At 48.7% G+C, this 23,452-nt stretch overlaps 2 protein-coding genes across 7 annotated transcripts in view; one reads left to right on the forward strand and one right to left on the reverse strand.

The window, feature by feature from the left end:
- ANKIB1 (ankyrin repeat and IBR domain containing 1) overlaps positions 1-12,688 on the reverse strand; it is a 94,672-nt gene extending 81,984 nt beyond the window's left edge. For all 4 annotated transcript variants that reach the window (XM_054991501.1, XM_054991500.1, XM_054991499.1 and 1 more), the window contains exon 1: positions 12,255-12,688. The gene's annotated coding sequence lies outside the window, so the exon portion shown is untranslated. The remainder of the gene's footprint in view (positions 1-12,254) is intronic.
- Positions 12,689-12,784: 96 nt separating this feature from the next.
- KRIT1 (KRIT1 ankyrin repeat containing) overlaps positions 12,785-23,452 on the forward strand; it is a 42,101-nt gene continuing 31,433 nt past the window's right edge. For all 3 annotated transcript variants that reach the window (XM_054992100.1, XM_054992101.1, XM_054992102.1), the window contains exon 1: positions 12,785-12,872. The gene's annotated coding sequence lies outside the window, so the exon portion shown is untranslated. The remainder of the gene's footprint in view (positions 12,873-23,452) is intronic.

Genomic DNA, 23,452 nt, shown 5'->3' on the forward strand with positions numbered 1-23,452 from the left:
ATCAGTAGTAAGTTTTAAAGATGTAAAACTGAAATAGTATTATTAGGAGTAAATTTTATTGCTATAGCTGTAAAACACAAACAAAAATAATCATTCCATTATTAGTTGAAAATTGTAATAATACTGTTGAGTAAATTTTAAGGCTATGAGACAAATGTAAAATACATAGGTAATAATTTTTTAAAATTACAGCAGTATTACTGGAATTGAGGGAACATGAATTCTTAGTTGCAGGTGGGTAGCCCGTGCTGGTCTGTAATATAAGAGCAAGGTTGAAGCAAAATGGCTAGGGCTCTATTACGGGCCCTGCTTCTTCTGCCATTTGTAACAGAAGTGAGGTGGACTGTAATGAGAAAAATGGCCTTTTCAGTTTTAACATCCCAGATGGAACACTCTCCCCACTTTTAATATATTAGGTCTTTGGGTCTCCAACTAAAGATGTATTTGTTTGACCAGGCTTTCTACTGATTTTTTTTTGCTTAAGCCAACTTGGGTTTCCACTGGGGAAAAAAGGTGGGGTCTAAATTAAATAAATAAATGGCTATTGTATTTTATTTTGCCCTGCTGTGTTCTAGTGCTTACTTGATTAATGTTTGAGTTTTAATGCTGCTCTAGTGGTTCATATGCTTTATTTCTCTGCTTTTTAAAATATAGTTTTCATGGATTTGTTTGAAATCTTGTCATAACCACTTTTAGTTTGCTTTTTCAAATGCCTCTTTAGAATGGTTTTTGCTGCTTATGATAATATTGTTGATTCTATGCTTGGAATGGTAGTGTTGACATTTATTTACATCATTTTATTTATTGTATCGTTGAATCAGATGTTTGGTTTGTTGCTGCAAGAGCCTTCAGGCTGAAGAAGGAAGCATATAAATGTTTACCAAGAAGTCATCTTTCAAAGCATCATGTTCCTTCACTGAAAAGAAAGGAACTTCTACTCAGATACACATAATCAATTTTCCCCTTTCTTTTTATGAAAATGTAGACAGTATCATAACTGAAGTCAAAAACATAACCTAGTTGTTAATTTTGGTAGTATAATCTCTGTGTTACTCTATAAAAGTGGCAACATTTGTCATTACTATAATTATAAATAAATTCTTAATAATAATAATATTAAATTTATATATACCTTTCAGGACAACACCCACTCAGAGAAGTTTACAATGTATGTTGTTATTATCTCCACAACAATCACCCTGTGAGGTGGGTGGGGCTGAGAGAGCTCTGGAAGAGCTGGGACTGACCCAAGGTCACCCAGCTGGCTTCAAGAGGAGGAGTGGGGAATCAAATCCAACCCTCCAGATTAGAGTCCCATTGCTCTTAGCCACTACACCAAACTGGCTCTACACCTAGCCTAAGACTGCTAAAATTATGAAGCTAAAACTTGGTCTTGATTCTGGTGCATGCAGGTTATGTTCTGACTGTTGCTGCAAGTCCATCTCCCTAGACCTGCTTTGAGTGTGCAAGTTTGAACATGCACCACTGCATTTGGTTTATTTTATCCCACTCTCCAAAATCTTGTTTGAGGTGTGTGTCTGTGTTTTGGCTTGCTTTCTGGCACCCTCATGAAGATTTAATCCTTTAATCCTAAACAGAGTTACTCCAGTCTAAACCCATTGATTTCACTGTAAATGAGCTCCAAGTATGATTACATATAGTAAGCGTCCAAAATCAAGAGTTTCCTACTCATTAGAAATTATTCTGAGAAACTGTAAAAGATCCAGGCAACATTGCGATTATGGCATTACACTAGTGAATGCTGACAGTGACCTTTAAGTGCCTGTCTTCTTTCATTGGTCTTTCTCCCTGATGCCATTCTTCAGATGCATGAGGAATTTCCCCTAGTGGCCATATTTTGGACATTCACTGATTAGATTACACACATTAGGTGCTTAACTTGTAATTACAGTGGCATAGTGAGTTGCCAGCACCGGGGGCAACTCCTGGCAGGATTTGGGCCCCTGGCTCCACAGGCATGCGAGCTCCTGGAACTGCGCGATGATGTCGCTTCCAGGAAGTGATGTCATTATGCAGGCTGTGGCCACCCCAGGAGCGCTCCCACGATTCAGGCCACTCACCTCCCTGTCCCTTACCTGGCAGCCTTCTGCCGCAGCTGCCCGTGCTGCCGCCGCCAGTTTGGCATGCTCCTTGGCCAGCAACTGCTGCAGGATTGCCAGTTTGGCGTGCAGCGAGCCGCCCGTCCTATTGGTGCGGGAGGCGGCCAGGGTGGCGCAGGTGGCCTCCCACAGACAACGCGCAGGCTCTCCTCAGCACAGCACCCTGCCCCTAATAATTATGCCCTGCCCTCCAGGAGCGCTCCCGATTCAGGCCCGTTTGCCTCCCTGCCCCTTACGTGGCAGCCCTATGGCATAGCTGCTCGTGCTGCCACTGCCCAGCTTGGTGCACTCCTCAGCCAGCAGCCACTGCAGGAGGGCCAGCTTGGTACCCAGAGAACCAGCCACCCTGTCAGCACAGCAGGTGGCCAGGGTGGCCTCCCGTGGATGCAGCACAGGCTCTCCTCCGCACGGTGCCCCCTAAAAATTATGTGCCCAGGGCAACTGCTCCTCTGCCCTCCCCACGCTAAACCACTGCAGCTGACACCCTGCAAAGATTTCCTACTCCACTCCTAAACTGGTTCGATGTATGAGGGAAAACCCACAAACTACCCCACAGTAGTCTACAGTTGCCAACCCCAGCTTGGGAAATTCCTGGAGATTTGGAGGCAGTGCTTGGAAAGAGAGCTCAACAGGGATGTGATATCACATTTTGTGACATCACATCCATAATGTCATGTCCAAGTGAAAGGTCAGCTCCTCCAGCTTCTCTTTTTTCTGGGAGGACACTTCCTTCAACCAAAATTCAGCATTTAAATATACATTTTCTGCCTGATTTCACCTCTTGCCACCACCCTTTTCTCCTATTTTACATCACTTGTAGGTTCTGTATGCATGTGTTCTGTGTGTCATACTAATCCATGGAGCCTAAAGATTTGTGCTGTTATAACTGACTGCTGTACAGTTCCACTAATCATAAAAACCCTTTAAAATTCTCTTCATGTTATTAGTGTTGAGGAAAATCCATTCTGAAGACAGGATGCCAGCCAACAGCAGTTCCACTCCTATCTCAATTCCCAACTGGTCTTTAGTCTTTAGAGTTTCCTACGATATACCATAGGAAAAAAAGACATGGAGCATCTGCACTCTTAACCTCTCTAGGAGTTCCATTTCTCCTAGCTTCTAGGTATACCATAGAGTCTGTCTTCCAATGCTGCCATTAAATCTAGGGGAACTGATCTCTGTAGCCTGGAAATCAGTTTTAATAGCTGGAGTATGCTAGGGCCCACCATGAGACTGGCAAAAAGTTTGGCTGGGCTTCATGCTGTAAACAAGAGGTAAAACTGTCCCATTTTCAGAAAGCTGTAGCCCTGGAGGTATCAACAGACATGAATCAAATTTGTTGCTGATAGGAAAAATACCTTACCAATTTTGATACAGCTTTGAGCAAATCAGAAATCTAAGCTTCTTTTATATAGAGTTAGAGAAATAAAATGAAGCATGTGTTCTGCAAGCTTCAATACATATAGCTGGTTGCTATTGGAAGTGTTCCATCCTTCAAAATTAACTCTGATTCAAATATGTAAAGACAACATAAAGCATTATTTGAGTAGACAAAGAGGCAAAATAATTCCTATACCACCCTGTTTATCCCCCTCTCTGCATGCTGTTTTGGAGCGCTAACTTCTATTAAGAGGTAAATTTCATATCCATGTTGTGACGTATCTCATTTTCATACTGAATTATGGTCTTTCTAGTTACAGGGGTACCACATTTTAAGTTAGAAGCACACACACGATTGTTATACCTCAAGATGGGTGGCCATGTTAGTCTGTAACAGTAGAAAACAGCAAGAGGCCAGTAGCACCTATAAGACTAACAAAATTTGTGGTAGGGTATGAGCTTTCATGAGCCACAGCTCACTTCTTCAAATACCTGTTTTCATACCTGTATGAGTGATGTGGGAAGGAATGCTTAAGTGCCTTCATGTATAGTTATTCAAATACCTGCCAAACAACTGGTACATTATCCTGAGCAGGGCCCAGGCATTGGGAGTAAGGGTAAGGAAAGGATACACTTTACTGGAATCTGGCCAACTCACAGCAACCCCACTACAATGAGGAAAAATATATCATGTTGAGGAGATTAATGGCAATATCTTTCCCTGTCTATTACACATACTTATATGGGGTGTCTGGATCATGTCAGATTTACTGACGCTAGTGAGAAACAGTGTTAGAATAAAACAAGCAATATTCTGAAGTGTGTTGTGGCCCAATCCAGGCCCTGGCCTAGAACAGTATGTGTGCGCACTTGCGCAATTAAACTAGGTCCTGTAGTTTAAGACACAGATTTGTGCTTTCCTATATGACATGTTCTCTCAAGAACTACCTGTCTCAGAGCTCCTTGTGCATAGGAAAGAAAAGGGACAAAGCACCACAGTAATCAAGGACACAGAATGAAGGGACAGTGGAAGCTAACAACAAAACAGTGAGCAAGCTTTGCAGGACTCAGAACTGATACATGTGTGAGAAATGTGATTGAAGCTACATTTAATTTGTGCACATATGTTCTATTAAATGCTTTGCTAGGATGCTCACACTCATTTTTTCATCTTGTACATAAAATTAATTCACATCAATAGTGTTTTGAAAGTCTGATTGTGTCCAGTTTGTCACATACTATGGTGGGGGGCAGGGGGAGAGAAGAGATGCTGGTGCCACACATGAAAAATTGTGAGATGTAAAGTCAGAAGACATTCCAATCACATTTTCGCCACAGTACATATATATGTAGGTACAAGCAGTGGACCACAAGGACTTGCAGGAACATCTTATTTCCCACCCTCGCTATTTCCTCTTGCCCTTCCCTGAAAGCCCCTTCCCCTTTTCCTGTTACCTCTGCCAACCAACCTACTTTTTATGTCCCCTCCATCTTCAGCTATATTATTTCGTTTATATCCCTCCTTTCTTCACAATGGGGACCCAAAGCAGCATACATCCTCTTCCTCTCCTTTATTTTATTCTCACAACAACCCTGTGAGGTAGATTCAGCTGAGAATGTGTAACTAGACAAAGGTCACCCAGTACGTTTCCACAGCAGAATAGGGATTCAAGATCCTAGTCTAAAACTATACCATACTGGCTTTCACGGAGTGACTGCTGTTGAATAGCAGCAAGCAACCAGGCTTACGCGAGTCATGCCACTCGTATGGTTTCAAGCTGCCAGGCTTGGTCCCAGTGAGTCCTCTCTCAAATGCCAAAACAGCCCTGGAAAAGGCCCTGTTCCCCTCTCTATGCCTTTTACTGTCAGAAACCAAGACTTGAAGGTTGGTGATTCTGTGTGGTTGACTGCAATGGCCATGGAGGGCATTTGTTTCTTAAAGCTACAGGTGCTGCTTTTTTATTTTGGGTTTTTAAAAAACTTTATTTTAATTTTCCAATATAATAACCTTACATAACATAATCATAAAGCCAGTTAACACTAACAGTAACCTTATTTACAACATTAGTGAAGAGTACTAAACAATACATGATCATTAATAAAATACAAAATCACTATATTTCATTGAAGCATAATTTGAAGTATAATAAAAAAAAGGAAACAATTTTTCCAAATAGCTTGATTGGTATGCTGGGTTATCCATTATTGCTATTTGTGATGAAATTTTATCCATTACAACTAAATCCCAAACCTTATGTAGCCATTGTTTTATTGAGGCTATTTTTTCAGTCTTCCAGTATTGGGCTAACATAAATTTGGCTGCAACCAGCAACAATGAGATAAGGTCTCTCCTAATGGCTGGCATGGATGAACTATTCCACCAATTGAGTAATACAGTTTCCGGGCATTTTGGGATTTGATATCCTGTAATTTTTTCCACTGTATCAAGCACCTTATCCCAAAAGATCTGGATTTTTTGACAAGACCACCAACAATGTACAAATGTTCCCACCAGCCCACATCCCTTCCAACACTTAGGGTCATTGTTCGATTTGTAATAAAATAATTTCAATGGAGTTAAATCCCTTCTTGAATTCAATTTAAACGCTTGTAACTTGTAGCTTTAGAAGAATGGAGATTTGAGGACCATATTGAATTTCATTGATTTTCATTTATTGTTATGCCACAGTCCCTTTGCCATGCCTTCTGTTGCGTTTTCATTAGTGACCAGTTTATTGTTTAGTAATTTATAAAGAACAGTGATTTTACCTTTGGTGCCAGAAGGATTATTTTTTAGCAGAGATTCAAATGGGGTAAGCTCTCTATCCAATAATGTGGCCAATCCTGTTTTTACAAACAAATGGCGTAGTTGGTGACATGGGAGCCATGGTATTTTAAAGTTATATTTTGTTTCTAATTGTGTTTTTGACCAAATCTATCCTTTTTGACTAATGTCACACAGTCTAAAGACCCCTTTCCCTCCATTCCTTAAAAGATTTCAGTTCCCTTCCAGGTGCAAACCAGCTTTGTCCCAGGAAGGCTGACACTGGGGAGGTATTAGGTGCCAAAATTTTCCTATATTTGTCCCATAAATTTATTTTTATTTATTTATTTATTTATTTATTTATTTAATTCAATTTATATTCCACCCTCCCCGCATCAGCAGGCTCAGGGCAGATTACAATCGGTATAGTAATTTAAAATACATATAGCTTTAAAACCACATAAATATTTAAAACATACAGCACCACCCAACCATTTCCAAAGTATTTAACAGGCTGGGTGGGTAGGGGGGCATGTTTTCCTCTAGTCAGCCAGTGGGGAGGCCTAACCAGCGTTAACCATACGCCTGGCGGAACAGCTCCATCTTGCAGGCCCGGTGGAAGGATAACCGGCTGGGCCCTAGTCTCTTCAGACAGAGCATTCCACCAGGTTGGAGCCAGGACCGAAAAGGCCCTGGCCCTGGTAATGCTGTTAATAAAAGGGGTTGGATAGAGCTTTCTGAGGTCTTTCTTTTGGTTTATCCCAAATTAATTCATGTAAATAATAAAGGGTATAGGTTTGTTCTATTTGAATCCAAGCCCTGTCTGTTTTGGGCCATATAATTCAATATATTTTTTATTTAGGCTGCAACATAGTAAGAGTTTAAATTAGAAAGCCCTACCCCTCCTAACTTGGAGGGGTGAGTTAACAGTGGAAAACTTATTCTTGGTTTTTTTTAATGGCCCAAACAAAGTTATTAATTCTAGGTTGCCAAATTTTTAGTTTACTTTGATGGACCAATACAGGAAGACTTTGAAATAAAAATAAAAATTGTGGGAAAATAACAGATTTAATAAGCTCTATTTTTTCCATCCATGACAGATTGATTTTTTCCCAATCATTTAACGTGGTATTTATTTTTCTGCTAAGAGTTTTATAATGATAATCAAATAGGTCCTTTAGATCGATGGGGATATTTACTCCCAGATGCCTCCAGGTATTTGTTGTTACCCATTTAAACTGAAAACCCTCTTTGATTGTTTTTTGGGGTTCTGCTTGAAGATAAATTGGATAAATTTCTGTTTTTAAATGATTTATAGTTAAACCTGATCTTAAGGTAAACCTGATATTAAGGGAAATCTCTGAATAGATATAACAGAAATCTCTGAACAGATATAATTTTGCCTCGTAGCACCACTTTGAAGACATCCCACACACTGTCTTGACTTACACCACACTGTGAGTTTAAATCAAGTTTAGGTTTCTTTAGAAAGCTCTGAACAGGGGTTTTCATTGAGTAAAAGTAACTTGTTTAGACACCAATTTCGACCTTTTCTATCAGTAATTCTCTTAGTAATTAAACAGGACACCCAAGCATGATCTGATATAATTCTGTTACCTATATCTGGAGACTGAATTTGTGATAGCATTGACTTAGATGCTAATAAAAAATCAATGTGTGTACAGTATGAACTGAAGAAAAATAGGTATAATCTCTGGATCCTTGGTTATAAAATCGCCAGATATCCTCTAGACCAAATGAATCCAAGATCTCCTGTAATTTTGATGGGTTTATCTCTTTTTCGTTTAAAATGGAGGGGGTTCTTTTGGGTTTTGTCCAGAGCCGAGTTTATTACATAATTTAAGTCACATCCTATAAGGACATCCCCTTGTTGAAATGCCATCAGTTGTTCAGGAGCATTTTTTATGAAATTGAGTTGGTCTGAATTTGGAGCATACAAGGAAGCTAATGTCAGGGGGGAACCATCCAGTTCGCCCCTAACAAAGATAAAACGTCCTCTTAGATCCACTTTGGTGTCTAGATGGTGAAATGGTACATTTTTAGAAATCAATATCTACCCCTCTAGCCTTAGAGGAGCCAGGCTTGTTTAGACCTCTGCAGTTCCATGCAATTGCCTTCAATTTTTCATCACTCCTATATTTGGCTGAGAGAGAGAGAGACCTCACTTTCTCTTAAGTAAAGGCAAATGGTAACATTCTGAAATTTTTATTTTATTTTATTAAAGCAAGTCTTTGATGGCTATAACTGCAATTACATCTTCCTTCTCTGCTACACTAACCTTCTAACTAAACTTTTACCATAGGAAATAGGGGAAAGTGACTGCACAAGGAAGAAGAGGCTGCAGATTGCTCTCCATCTCCCAAATGTAGTTAGGAGATAGTATTACATCTGTCTAGAACCTTGAAGTGCACTTCCCCACCTGTAACATTTATAGGGCAACTATAAGCAGAGCTGCACCCTTCTAAAGCCCATTGACATCAATGGACTTAGAAGAGGGTAGCTGTGCTTTGGGTTACACTGTTAGTGTCTTTGAACAAACCATAACAACTGAGAAGTGATTTAGAATCACCTTTTCACTTTATGTATTTTAACTAATTTACAGTTTGCAGCTAAGTGCAAAATATTTGACACGTTTCAAAATATATCTAAAATTCATTTAGTTTGCTCACAGTGACACCCTATAACATGTAGGTGGTTAGATTAGGATTCCAAAAGAATCTTGTTTGTATGCTGTTCTTTTTATTCTTAAGCAGCAATGAATAGATCGTACATAGTGACCTAGTCTTATTGACATATGACATGGAATATTACCATGTTTCCATTAATAGCTATTTCAGCTAATGTTTTCCAGAAAGACTGAGTACCAACCCTCAAGCCCAACTTAATTTAACTAGTTCCAGGTGCGTAGCCATGTTGGGCTGTAGTAGAAGAGCAAGATTCTGGTCCAGTAACACCTTAAAGACCAACTAGATTTCCAGGGTATGTGCTTTCAAGAGTCAGAGCTCCCTTTGTCAGATACAAGGAGTGGGAAAAGGAAGAAGTCCTTACAAGAACCCGAAACTTGCTGTAATGTAAGTAAACTACCAAAGTTAAACAGAAGTCATTATCACTGACAATACTGTTAGACTTCAATTACAAATTTACAACTGACTTAATTCTTAAGGGGAAAAAGTTTTGTTCCTTAGTACTTCACTTTACCAGTCTTGAATTATTCTGTGCATATAATATTCACAAGTTGTCTTTTGGATATGAGCTACATCGTTGTTCTTGAAACCACATAGTATGAATTGTTTTTTGAGTATCTGGCTTCCTACAAGTATAAGGTTGCTCATGACCGATGATGATCGAAGCCAGGACATTTATCTTTTGAAGTTCTGTTGTATGTCCTTTGTAGCTTGTCAATTCTTCATGGTATATGTTATATTGCAATAATTTTGTTGGTGTATGTCTTTGTAGCTTGTCAATTTCTCATTGTATATCATTAAAGTATGATGATTTTATAAGTTTGTAAATATATCATGGTGCTAATTTGCATTATAAGCATATTCCTTTCTGACCTCTAGTATTTAGTACCTCCTTTTTTCCATCTTGAATTATTCTGAACCAGAATTGTGCTTTCACATAATGCCTTACACTAGTAAACACTACATTCCAGAGCTTATCTTGTAATCCTTTATGTACACTGAACAGGATCAGGGATTTCTTTAGTTGAAATACTGCAGATAATTTCAGCTCAATGCTGCTGCCTTTTAGATCAAGGTGTGTACTTTGGAAATTAGGAGGTTTTACTATAATATAAACTGCCTCATAACAATATACAGTTCAAATCTTTAATTGAGCCCCTTTCCCCTAAAAGTTCCTGCTGCCATAGTCTATAGAACTGGTTTTGTGAACTTAATTTATAGGCACTTTTGAAATTTTGAAAACAGGAATGTAGGCATTACAATAAAATGGCAGCCATTGGCGTGGGCCCACACACAATATGACTGTGATGCGGGATGCATCCAATCACAAAGCAGTGAGAGGTTCCAAATCAAGCATCCGCCTATGATGGAGCCAACTATTTCCAAATGGATTCACCCTGCAGACACATACATGATGCCTCTTGGGCACAGTGTGAGGCATCTTCCATTTTAATTAATTGAAGAAGTGGAAACACACAGGAAACACACTGACAGATGCCATGATACCTACAGACACCACAATGGGGGTCACTGCCCTGTATGAACCAATATGCCAATCAAGTAGTATGCCTCTCGGGGTGGGGAGCATAACCACAGCCCGCTCATGGGCTTTTTCCACAGTTGCTTCAGATATGTGGAACAGGCTTCCCCTGGGAAGCCAGGATTATTACTATTCTCCCTGCCTTTAGGAAAGCCTGTAAGGCAACACTTACAAAAGTTCTTGATTAACGGCAGCAGGAATTAGTTTTGTGATTATCTGTATACTGGTTTTTTGTATTTTTGTTTTAACTGCTTTCCTAGGTGGTTTGCCGATTTATAAACTGTCTTCTGACTCTTTTGGTAATGGGTGAAAAACAGGATAAAATATTTCAGTAAACCAAGTGTGAAAATGAGCCTTCTGTTCTCAAGTGACCTTTACTGCCACCTGCACTGTGCCCGATTTATACTATTAGCAGAAATTCCTGCCCTGTACTGCTTTGAACTGTGATTAGGAATGTTACTTGTTCAAATACATCTCCACAAAGACCAACAACCTGCATATGCAGGAGAAAAAAATACTCATCAGAAAGTGGGCTAACCTGAATACTTTAGTCCAGCACACTACATTTTTATGTGCAAGGAATTTTTCTCCATGGGAGAACATTTATACATAAAGCCTGTTCCTGCAACCTTAAGTGGTACAGTATAGGAAAGACATGACCAATTTATATAATTTGTGGAATTACTGAATATTGACTAGGAGTCAAGGGTGGTAATTGACCCAGATTAATTTAGTGTCATTTTGTTTACATTACTACTCATGACCACACCCTTGCCTTCTGCCTTAACTTTTTTCTTCATGGAAAATCCTCAATGCACATCAGAAAACCCAAAATTCACCCACAGATTTACATAATCTAAAACAGGGTGAGGGAGAAGTACCCACCTATCAGTCATAGAACTCTACACTGCCAATAATGTCCAGTGAAAAGTCCCTTATGCCAACATAACAGCCTGGGGGTGGGGCAGGAACAGGCACATATGGGCACATATACCCACATCTCTGCCCTGTGGCCAGATGCAAGGCAGGCTGCAGAAGCAGCCACCTTCAACCCAAAGGAACAGCAGACACAGGGGGTAGGTGCCTCCTCCCTTGCCATCCTGCTGGATACAAGACAGTTGCTTCTATAGCTATACTGGAGGAGAACCATACTTCCTCCCCTCTGCCATCCATCCAGGTTCAAAGTTGCTGCTTCTTCAGCCTGTGTCACACCCAGCAGAGAGGCAGGAGGTGGAGCACTCCCTCCGCACCTCTTCCACCCAAGAGGGCTGCAGAAGCACCATAGGAGAAGCCACATCCACCCTCTGAATCGGCCACCAAGCTTCCTTCAAGACAGTTGCTACAGCAGCCCACCTTCCAAGCAGGCAGGCAGCCCGCGGAAGATGCGCTGTCCCCAAACCACCTTCCCTGACACCCCATCTCAGTCCAAGGCAAGGTGCAGGAGCAACGATGCTGCACCCATCAGGGTGGCACTGGAGCAGCCGAGTGCCAGGTCAGGCACACATGTTCTTACCTACGAGGCTGCCAATCCCTTGCCTAGCCTTGGCACGACCTCTGGAAGAGCCCCCGGCCCCGTTTCCCCGCCCTTCGAAGTCCACGGACTTCTCGCCTGCCTGCTGCCCAGACCTGAGGAGAGGCGAGAAGCCGCGAGGCTGCCTGAGCGACTCCCAGAACGGTGGCGAGCTGCTGCTTTCTTATCCCGAGACCGAGACCTCGACTCGGCGGCCTGGGCCGGGAGCACTCACCGGTCCCTCACAGGCTCGCTCCCCGACTTCTCCCGGTGCCGGCGCCTCCATCCATCCACCCAGCGGCCGCTCTGGGGTGCGCGCTGCCCCTCGCCTGAATCGCTGCCGCCTTTCCTCACAGAGGCGGGGAGGCGCCCGGTCGAACCTAGCCGGGAAAGAGGCGTTCGAAGAGCTCCGGCCGGGCTCCGCTGTCCCCGCTCGCTGCCCCTTTGTTCGCCTCCCGGCGCTTCCAGGCGCTCTTTCCGCGCGGGCCTGGCCGGCTCCTTCTCCTCCTCCTCCTCCTCCTCCTCTCAGCGCCTCTTCCTTCTCTGCTTTCCCGCCTTTCCCCCTTAGGGGCGACGAAGTCACGGCCTCGGGCGAAGCTGAGGCAGCATCTCGCAAAGGAACCTGCCGTTGCTCCCGCCGCCGCCAACAACACAACGGCGGCAACAAGCCATCAGGCCTCCGACCCGGAAACTCATCCGTCGCCGGAGCCGCACGGGAAGCGGATCTGCTCGCCCGGGGTGCGGTGGGAGGCTAGGAGCGGGGCGGAGCCGGCCGCGAGAAGAGAAACCCGGGTGGGGAGAGACCATGCAGCCCTCCGAGGCGGAAGGGAAAGAGGTTCTTCGGGGTTGTCAGGTAAGAAACGTGATAGGGTGGGAAGGAGGGTCCGTCTCCTGTCCCTTCATGTGCCTGCCTGTGTTAATTTTACTTGCTTCAATTTAAGCACGCAGACCTGGACGCCAGCCCCGTTCAACACAGCGAGTGGGGCTTATTTTTGAGCAAACTTGCATAGGCTCAACCTTAGTTGTATGCAGAGTTTCCTTGGGAGTAAATACCATTGATTTCAGTTTCAGATGAGTAGCCGCGTTGGGCCGCAGCCAGAGATCCGTGTCTAATAGCACCTTGAGGACCAACTGGATTCCCAAAGGTGTGTGAGTGTTCGAGAAGAGACGGTGGACTCTCAAAAGCTCATACCTTGTTAATCTAGTTGGTCTTTAAGGTATTATTGGACTTGGATCTCACCCACTGAATTCAGATGGTCTATAAACCTAGAAGTGAGCCTCCACTCAACGCAGTGAGTGGGGGTTTATTTCTGAGTAAGCATGCATAGGCTCAAGCTGCAGTCGAATGCACAATTTCCTTGTAAGTAAATCTCATTTAATGTAATTGGTCTTAAAAAGAACATTTTGTATATTTACTGCAGTCGCATATGTGGGATGCCTTCACCACACACACACATCCCTCAATGTGTGTAAAAACACCGTAGTCAGAGGAGGTTAGATTGTATCCTCCCTGACACGCTTGTTTTGTAGGGATGTACTAAAACGAATGACAGGATTGCCCATTGGAAATAATGGGAGAGGCTTGAATGCCCATTGGAAATAATGGGAAACTGGAATGCCCATTGACTTGCATGGGCTCCATTGAAACACATTGGAGCAAAAAAAGAGGTGCAATGAAAACATGGAATGGATTTTGAAGGAAAGTGTCTGGGCCCAGATGGCCTGTTCTGGGACTGGATTGACAGGCCCCATGCTGGAATGACGTCCCCTGGTTGTGCCAGAAGGGCTCGGGGACTGGAATGACATGTCCCTGCCTGAAATGATGGGGCCTGGGTGTGCCAGAAGGGCTCAGGGACTGGAATGACAGGCCCTTGACTGGAATGACGGCCCCTGGGTGTGCCAGAAGGGCTCTGGGACTGGAATGACAGGCCCCTGACTGGAATGATGGGCCCTGGGTGTGCCAGAAGGGCTCAGGGACTGGAATGACAGGCCCCATGCTGGAATGACGGCCCCTGGGTGTGCCAGAAGGGCTTGGGGACTGGAATGACAGGCCCTAGACTGGAATGACGGCCCCTGGGTGGGACAGAAGGGCTCTGGGACTGGAATGACAGGCCCCATGCTGGAATGACGGCCCCTGGGTGTGCCAGAAGGGTTTGGGGACTGGAATGACAGGCCCTTGACTGGAAGGACAGCCCCTGGGTGGGACAGAAGGGCTCTGGGACTGGAATGACAGGCCCCATGCTGGAATGATGGGCCCTGGGTGTGCCAGGCGGGCTTGGGGACTGGAATAACAGGCCCTTGACTGGAATGACGGCCCCTGGGTGGGACAGAAGGGCTCAGGGACTGGAATGACAGGCGCCATGCTGGAATGACGGCCCCTGCGTGTGCAAGAAGGGCTCAGGGACTGGAATGACAGGCCCCATGCTGGAATGACGGCCCCTGGGTGTGTCAGAAGGGCTTGGGGACTGGAATGACAGGCCCCTGACTGGAATGACGGCCCCTGGGTGTGACAGAAGGGCTCTGGGACTGGAATGACAGGCCCCATGCTGGAATGACGGCCCCTGGGTGTGCCAGAAGGGCTTGGGGACTGGAATGACAGGCCCTTGACTGGAATGACGGCCCCTGGGTATGACAGAAAGGCTCTGGGACTGGAATGACAGGCCCCATGCTGGAATGACGGCCCCTGGGTGTGTCAGAAGGGCTCGGGGACTGGAATGACAGGCGCCATGCTGGAATGACGGCCCCTGCGTGTGCAAGAAGGGCTCAGGGACTGGAATGACAGGCCCCATGCTGGAATGACGGGCCCTGGGTGTGCCAGAAGGGCTTGGGGACTGGAATGACAGGCCCTTGACTGGAATGACGGCCCCTGGGTGTGATAGAAGGGCTCTGGGACTGGAATGACAGGCCCCATGCTGGAATGACGGCCCCTGGGTGTGCCAGAAGGGATCTTGGATTGGAATGACAGGCCCCTGACTGGAATGACGGCCGCTAGATGTGCCAGAAGGGCTTGGGGACTGGAATGACAGAACCCTGACTGGAATGATGGCCCCTGGGTGTGCCATAAGGGCCCCGGGACTGGATTGACAGGCCCTATGCTGGAATGACGGCCCCAGGGTGTGCCAGAAGGGCTTGCGGACTGGAATGACAGGCCCCATGCTGGAATGGTGGCCCCTGGGTGTGGCAGAAAGGCTCTGGGACTGGAATGACAGGTCCATGAGTGGAATGACGGCCCCTGGGTGTGGCAGAAGGGCTCTGGTACTGGAATGACAGACCCCGACTGGAATAGTGGTCTATGGGTGTGAGAGATGTGGTCTTGCAGTTGAATTTCAGTCCCATCAATGCTCTGAAAGCCCCTGGTGTGGTGGAAGCTTTGTGGGAGCTAATTGAGTCATCCCTGTATGGACTAATAATCTCTAAAAATTGTAGAATTTTTCTGTGTCTGGAATGACATGCCCATGACTGGAACAATGGTCTCTTATAGATATAGTTGTCTGCAACTGAAGTCACCAAGACCGGAATCAAACACTTAACATTTCAATTTATATTCCAGGGATTTGTTTAGCTATCATCGTTTCAGATCCTCCTATATCTTTATCCTTCCTCTTGCCTGGTCAGTTTTATCACAATTTCATGAAGTCTATATCAGCCACCTCTTCTATTTTCAGGAATAAACCCTTCTGTTCTCTCCCTTCCTGCTCCCACAGCGTTTTCTACAGCCATCCAGACTTCCATGTCCCCCTCAAGTGTCACACCCCACTCAAATTCCTTGCTCAATTTTGCTCATTCTGTCGACCACTGGCAATTTGATGAAACGCCTCCATAGTCTCTCTGTGAAAAAACCCATTTCATACCTTAGCTTAACAGTTGACAAGCTCATGGTCTTATTTTGCTGCATGCTTTTGCTGTTTTATCTATTTACTGAGTTTGTTCTAATCCACTTTTGGTCAGGTTGCAGTGATAACAGATTACAAATCCAACAGTAAAAAAATGGGTCCCCAAACTTGCGACCCTTTGGAGCCTGCTGGCATGTTTGTGATTCTGACACACCATGGTGGGTGCAGACACTAAATGACTGCTGCAGCAGGTGAGTGAGCAAGCAAAGACTGGGTGCAGTGTTCCTTTGGTCACACAGTGAAGATCCCTGTAATGAGTTGTCAGCTGATGCCCAAGGAATATTTTTCAAAATCTGCTCAGTGCGGTTATGGGCCGGAAGTTATGGGGCAAGCCTCGCTTCCCTGTGATCCTCCTCCCAAGGTTCCCCCTAGCAGTGGAGGAGAAGGCAGCAGGTAATGTGGATTGAATGATGGAGAGCCCAGGTCTACTTCCCTTGGCCTTGCACATGGAGTAGACCTGGCCTCCAAAGTGGCAGAGCAGATCTACCTGTTCTTGCTTTGCAGAGCAGATAGACCTGGCCTTTGTTCACCTCTGAAGGCCAGCTCTACTCATCAAGATTTTGGTAAGTAGACCTGACCTCCACTCTTCTGATGGTCAGGTCTACTTGCCATGGCATAACAAGGGGAGAACACCTGGCCCCTGCATGTCCGAAGGCCACGTCTCCTCTCCATGGCATTGCAGAGCTGTCGGCTCCACCCTCACCAGACACGATTGGGTCAAGGAGGCCTGGGGCATGCCTGGCTTGACTGCGCTCCACCTCCCAAGGATCCTGCCCAAGCCTCGGCCTGCTGTGGGGAAGAGCGCACAGGTGTGGAGAGTGTTGCTTGCCCTCTATCTCCACAGCTCCACCTCCATTTCCCACCTCCAAGCCTCAATCTGCTGCATGGAGAGGTTGTGTGTGCAGTTGGTAATGCAGCTTGCATGCCAGATGTGCAGAACCAAGGTCTACTTGCTATGATATTGCATAGTAAGTGGACCTGGCCTCTGGCCCACAGAGGCCAGATCAACCTGCTACAGGTTTGCCAGGGAGGTAGACCTGGCCAACACACATATCCGAAGGTTGGGTCTACTTACCATGGCTTTGTTTGGTGGGTAGACCTGACCTCTACTCATCTGAAGGCCAGGTCTAATTCCTATGGCATTGAACAGCCCGGGGGGGGGGGGCAGACCTGGCTTCTACATGTCTGAAGGACAGGTCTATTCGCCATGGCATTGCAAAGCGGGTAGATCTGATCAGACTTCCGAAGGCCGGATCTATTTGCCATGGCTACTTGGACCCTGCATGTCTCAAGGCCACGTCTACTTGCCATAGCTTTGTACAGTGAGTTGACCTGCCCTCCAGACCCATACAGCTCAGGTCTATCTGCCATACACTTGCAGGGCCAGGCCAATTGGGGTGGGGGAAGCACGGGGAATGCCGCTCCCTGGGCACACTCTCTGATGGTTCTGCATGCTCCTATGCACCACAGTAGGGCAATTTCAGACCAAAGCAGTCCCAATTCGATGCACTGTGGAGCACCGGAGTACTCCAGGGCCATTTCTGCCCCCAACACAGAACTCCCAGTTTCCACAGCTGCCTGATTCAGCTCGAATCAGGGCTAAATAAGCCAGCTGCAGGGCTCAGGAGTGCTCCTGGGCCCTTTCTGCCTGCCCAGAAGCACTCCTGGTCTCCGCAGTGGCCCAATTTTGGGCAGAATCGGGTGGCTGCAGTGCACAGGAGCACTCCAGGGCCCTTCTCACCCCCGCCCCCCCAGCGATGCTCCTGGCTCTGCAGTGTCCAAATCAGGCCTGGGATTGGCTGGTGGAGGGAAGGGTCCACCTACCAAACCCTTTGCAGCCCAGTTGGGGTGAGGAAGTGGCAGCATGGACGGTCCCGCCTCCCAGCCCTTTCCCAACATGATTGGTCAGCACTGGGGAGGGAGCAATACCAGGCCCAGCCACCCTGTCTTCCCCCTGCCCATATTGGGGTGCGGCAGAGGGGGCAATGCCAGGCCCGGCTGCCCTGCCCTCCCCTTGACCAGATCATGTTGCGATGGAAGCGGAAATGCCTGCCCCGCCTGCCCTGCCCTTTCTAGAGCCTGTTGGTTTTTTTCCCCACAACGGGCTTTGTTGCTAGTCCTACTTTATAATTCCCTTAGCGGGTTTCCGATGACTCACATTGAGGATGGTGCGATTGCGCAGGGTGCACCAGCATAAAAGCGCACCAGGCAGGCCGCTTCTGGAGGGTGCCGCTCGATGCCGCAGGCTTCACAGCCTGTTTGGAGGGTGGTGGCAGTGGCACGGGAAGGGCGGTGCGCTGGCAAGCACTGGGGGAGCCGTGGCGGGAGAGAAGCCCGCCACCCTCTGACCCATGCTGGAGCCAAGCCGTGCTGCTTTCAGAAGGGATGGGGTGACAGGGCGAGGGCGAAGTGCTCGCTGCCGCGTCAGCCCTGCCTGGAGCCAGGCGTGCCACTCTGCAAAGATCCGGGGCTTTGCACGGCAGCAGCGCTCCTCTCAGCCCTTGCACCACAGCGGTGCCCCTCTCAGCCCTTCCCGCGGTGGCGCGGGAAGGGCAGCAAGGGCGGCGTGTCAGAAAGCCTCAGGGGAGCCGCGGCAGAAGAGAAGCCTGCCGCCCTCTGACGCCTGCCAGAACTGCGCCACGCTGCTTTCGGCAGGGACGGGACGAGGGCAAAGCACCCGCTGCCATGTCAGCCCTGTCGGAGCCGGGCACGCCACTCTGCAAAGACCCAGGGCCTTGCATGGCGGTGGTGCTCCTCTTGCGGCGTCTTGCCCCAGGTTCGAGGAGAGCAGTGAACACGGCTCCTGGGGCCTCGCAGGGCAGCAGTGCTCCACTCTCCTTGGGCCTGGGGAAAGGCGGCGTGAGCGGAGTGCTGCCGCCCTGCAAGGCCTCTGGAGCCACGGTGCTCCGCTCTCTGATCCAAACCCCCATTGCCTCCCTCCCTGCCTTTCCTTTCCACACCTCACCTGGCTCTCAGCCCTCCCCAAAACCTCATTGCCTCCCTACCTGCCTTTCCTCTCCACACCCCACCTGGCTCTCAGCCCTCCCCCAAACCCCATTGCCTCCGTACCTGCCATCCCTCCCCAGACCCCTCCTGCTTCTCACCTCTCCCCAGACTCACCTTGCCCCCCCACCTGCCAGCCCTTTCTAACCACAACTTCCCACCAGCCCTCCCCAGCCCCAGCTTTCTAGAGCCCATTGTATTTATTTGCACAACGGGCTGTGTTTCTAGTATAAAATAACAAAACTTCACCCCATACCCACCACCCATTGAAAAGGCAATATAATATTGATAACAATATGTTATATTCCCTTCCCCTTTGGACCCCACAAAAACTATTGAACTCAAATTAATAAGAAAGCAATTTTCATACCAAATGCTAAATCAAAAAGTATGATATATGTACAGCCTCTGAGAGACCCTGTGGAAAGTGACCTCATTTGGGCCTGTTGAACAAAAGTGCAAAATCAAGGGCCTGTCTTTATTGGGAGCAAGAGAAAATGTCCCCCCCCCCCACACCCGCGAACCTCAATACTGCTGGGTAGCACAAAGTGCTAGTGACATATTAAACTGTTTTTTTAAAAAAGTTTGGATTGTTTCCCCCCTTCCCCACTTATATGGCTTGCAAGAAAATGGGGAAAAAAACAATTTCGTGACTCTGGAATGCTTTCCATTTTGTTGCTCAGTTGTTTCTTTCTGGAATATTAGTTCCTTTATGAGGAGTAGGGGCTGCATGAGTTATCTTTTTTGTGCAGATTTTGATAGGTCAGTGGAGGTAATGTTGAGTTTATACAGTAAAGCTTGAACGGATACGATAGAGTACCATATGGCAAATATTTTCAAGATTAAAGAAATAGCATTAGCAAGGAGCCAAGACATAGTTTATCACACCCAGGGGCCGTCGATCAAGTCAGGCACACCCAGGGGCTGTCATTCCAGCATGGGGCTGGTCAATCCAGTCCCCAAGCCCTTCTGTCACACCCAGGGGCCATCATTCCAGTCAAGGGCCTGTCATTTCAGTTCCCAAGCCCTTCTGGCACATCCAGGAGCCGTCATTCCAGTCAGGGGCTTGTCATTCCAGTCGCTGAGCCCTTCGGGGACACCCAGAGGCCGTCATTGAAGCATGGGGCTTGTCAATTCAGTCCCTGAGCCCCTCTGTCACACCCAGGGGCCGTCATTCCAGCATGGGGCCTGTCATTCCAGTCCCAGAGCCCTTCTGGCACACGCAGGAGCCGTCATTCCAGTCAAGGGCCTGTCATTCCAGTCCCCAAGCCCTTCTGGCACACCCAGGGGCCCTCATTCCAGCATGGGGCCTGTCATTCCAGTCCCAGAGCCTTTCTGTCCCACCCAGGGGCCGTCATTCCAGTCAAGGGCGTGTCATTCCAGTCCCCAAGCCCTTCTGGCACACCCAGAGGCCGTCATTCCAGCATGGGGCCTGTCAGTCCAGTCCCAGAGCCCTTCTGTCCCACCCAGGGGCCGTCATTCCAGTCAGGGGCCTGTCATTCCAGTCCCAGAGCCCTTCTGTCACACCCAGGGGCCGTCATTCCAGTCAAGGGCCTGTCATTCCAGTCCCCAAGCCCTTCTGGCACACCCAGGGGCCATAATTCCAGCATGGGGCCTGTCATTCCAGTCGCAGAGACCTTCTGTCACACCCAGGGGCCGTCATTCCAGTCCCCAAGCCCTTCTGGCAGACCCAAGGGCCATCATTCCAGCATGGGGCCTGTCATTCCAGTCCCAGAGCCCTTCTGTCCCACCCAGGGGCCGTCATTCCAGTCAAGGGCCTGTCATTCCAGTCCCCAAGCCCTTCTGACACACCCAGGGGCCGTCATTCCAGCATGGGGCCTGTCATTCCAGTCCCTGAGACCTTCTGGCACACCCAGGGGCCGTCATTCCAGCATGGGGCCTGTCATTCCAGTCCCTGAGCCCTTCTGGCACACCCAGGGCCCATCATTCCAGTCAGGGGCCTGTCTTTCCAGTCCCAGAATCCTTCTGTCACACCCAGGAGCCGTCATTCCAGCATGGGGCCTGTAATTCCAGTCCCAGAGCCCTTCTGGCACACCTAGGGGCCGTCATTCCAGTCAAGGGCCTGTCATTCCAGTCCCCAAGCCCTTCTGGCACACCCAGGGGCTGTCATTCCAGCATGGGGCCTGTCATTCCAGTCCCAGAGCCCTTCTGTCACACCAAGGGCCCGTCATTCCAGTCAAGGGCCTGTCATTCCCGTCCCCAAGCCCTTCTGACACACCCAGGGGCCGTCATTCCAGCATGGGGCCTGTCATTCCAGTCTCTGAGCCCTTCTGGCACACCCAGGGGCCGTCATTCCAGCATGGGGCCTGTCATTCCAGTCCCAGAGACCTTCTGTCCCACCCAGCGGCCGTCATTCCAGTCCCAGAGACCTTCTGTCCCACCCAGGGGCCGTCATTCCAGCATGGGGACTGTCATTCCAGTCCCAGAGCCCTTCTGGCACACCCAGGGGCCGTCATTCCAGTCAAGGGCCTGTCATTCCAGTCCCCAAGCCCTTCTGGCACACCCAGGGGCCCTCACTCCAGCATGGGGCCTGTCATTCCAGTCCCCAAGCCCTTCTGGCACACCCAGGGGCCGTCATTCCAGCATGGGGCCTGTCATTCCAGTCCCAGAGCCCTTCTGGCACACCCAGGGGCCATCATTCCAGCATGGGGCCTGTCATTCCAGTCCCAGAGCCCTTCTGTCCCACCCAGGGGCCGTCATTCCAGTCAAGGGCCTGTCATTCCAGTCCCCAAGCCCTTCTGACACACCCAGGGGCCGTCATTCCAGCATGGGGCCTGTCATTCCAGTCCCAGAGCCCTTCTTGCACACCCAGGGGCCGTCATTCCAGCATGGCGCCTGTCATTCCAGTCCCTGAGCCCTTTTTGCACACCCAGGGGCCGTCATTCCAGCATGGGGCCTGTCATTCCAGTCCCTGAGCCCTTCTGGCACACCCAGGGCCCATCATTCCAGTCAGGGGCCTGTCATTCCAGTCCCAGAGCCCTTCTGTCAGACCCAGGGGCCGTCATTCCAGTCAAGGGCCTGTCATTCCAGTCCCCAAGCCCTTCTGGCACACCCAGGGGCCGTCATTCCAGCATGGGGCCTGTCATTCCAGTCCCAGAGCCCTTCTATCACACCCAGGGGCCGTCATTCCAGTCAGGGGCCTGTCATTCCAGTCCCTGAGCCCTTCTGGCACACCCAGGGGCCGTCATTCCAGCATGGCGTCTGTCATTCCAGTCCCAGAGCCCTTCTGTCACAACCAGGGGCCGTCATTCCAGTCAAGGTCCTGTCATTCCAGTCTCCAAGCCCTTCTGACACACCCAGGGGCCGTCATTCCAGCATGGGGCCTGTCATTCCAGTCCCTGAGCCCTTTTTGCACACCCAGGGGCCGTCATTCCAGCATGGGGCCTGTCATTCCAGTCCCTGAGCCCTTCTGGCACACCCAGGGCCCATCATTCCAGTCAGGGGCCTGTCATTCCAGTCCCAGAGCCCTTCTGTCCCACCCAGGGGCCGTCATTCCAGTCAAGGGCCTGTCATTCCAGTCCCCAAGCCCTTCTGGCACACCCAGGGGCCGTCATTCCAGCATGGGGCCTGTCATTCCAGTCCCCAAGCCCTTCTGGCACACCCAGGGGCCGTCATTCCAGCATGGGGCCTGTCATTCCAGTCCCAGAGCCCTTCTATCACACCCAGGGGCCGTCATTCCAGTCAGGGGCCTGTCATTCCAGTCCCTGAGCCCTTCTGGCACACCCAGGGGCCGTCATTCCAGCATGGCGTCTGTCATTCCAGTCCCAGAGCCCTTCTGTCACAACCAGGGGCCGTCATTCCAGTCAAGGTCCTGTCATTCCAGTCTCCAAGCCCTTCTGACACACCCAGGGGCCGTCATTCCAGCATGGGGCCTGTCATTCCAGTCCCTGAGCCCTTTTTGCACACCCAGGGCCATCATTCCAGCATGGGGCCTGTCATTCCAGTCCCTGGGCCCTTCTGGCACACCCAGGGCCCATCATTCCAGTCAGGGGCCTGTCATTCCAGTCCCAGAGCCCTTCTGTCACACCCAGGGGCCGTCATTCCAGTCAGGGGCCTGTCATTCCAGTCCCAGAGCCCTTATGTCACACCCAGGGGCCGTCATTCCAGTCAAGGGCCTGTCATTCTAATCCCCAAGCCCTTCTGGCACACCCAGGGGCCGTCACTCCAGCATGGGGCCTGTCATTCCAGTCCCAGAGCCCTTCTGTCCCACCCAGGGGCCGTCATTCCAGTCAAGGGCCTGTCATTCCAGTCCCCAAGCCCTTCTGACACACCCAGGGGCCGTCATTTCAGCATGGGGCCTGTCATTCCAGTCCCTGAGCCCTTCTTGCACACCCAGGGGCCGTCATTCCAGCATGGGGCCTGCCATTCCAGTCCCCAAGCCCTTCTGGCACACCCAGGGGCCGTCATTCCATCATGGGGCCTTTCATTCCAGTCCCTGAGCCCTTCTGGCACACCCAGGGCCCATCATTCCAGTCAGGGGCCTGTCATTCCAGTCCCAGAGACCTTCTGGCACACC

Source organism: Eublepharis macularius, chromosome 11 (assembly GCF_028583425.1).
Source record: "Eublepharis macularius isolate TG4126 chromosome 11, MPM_Emac_v1.0, whole genome shotgun sequence".
NCBI lineage: Eukaryota > Metazoa > Chordata > Lepidosauria > Squamata > Eublepharidae > Eublepharis > Eublepharis macularius.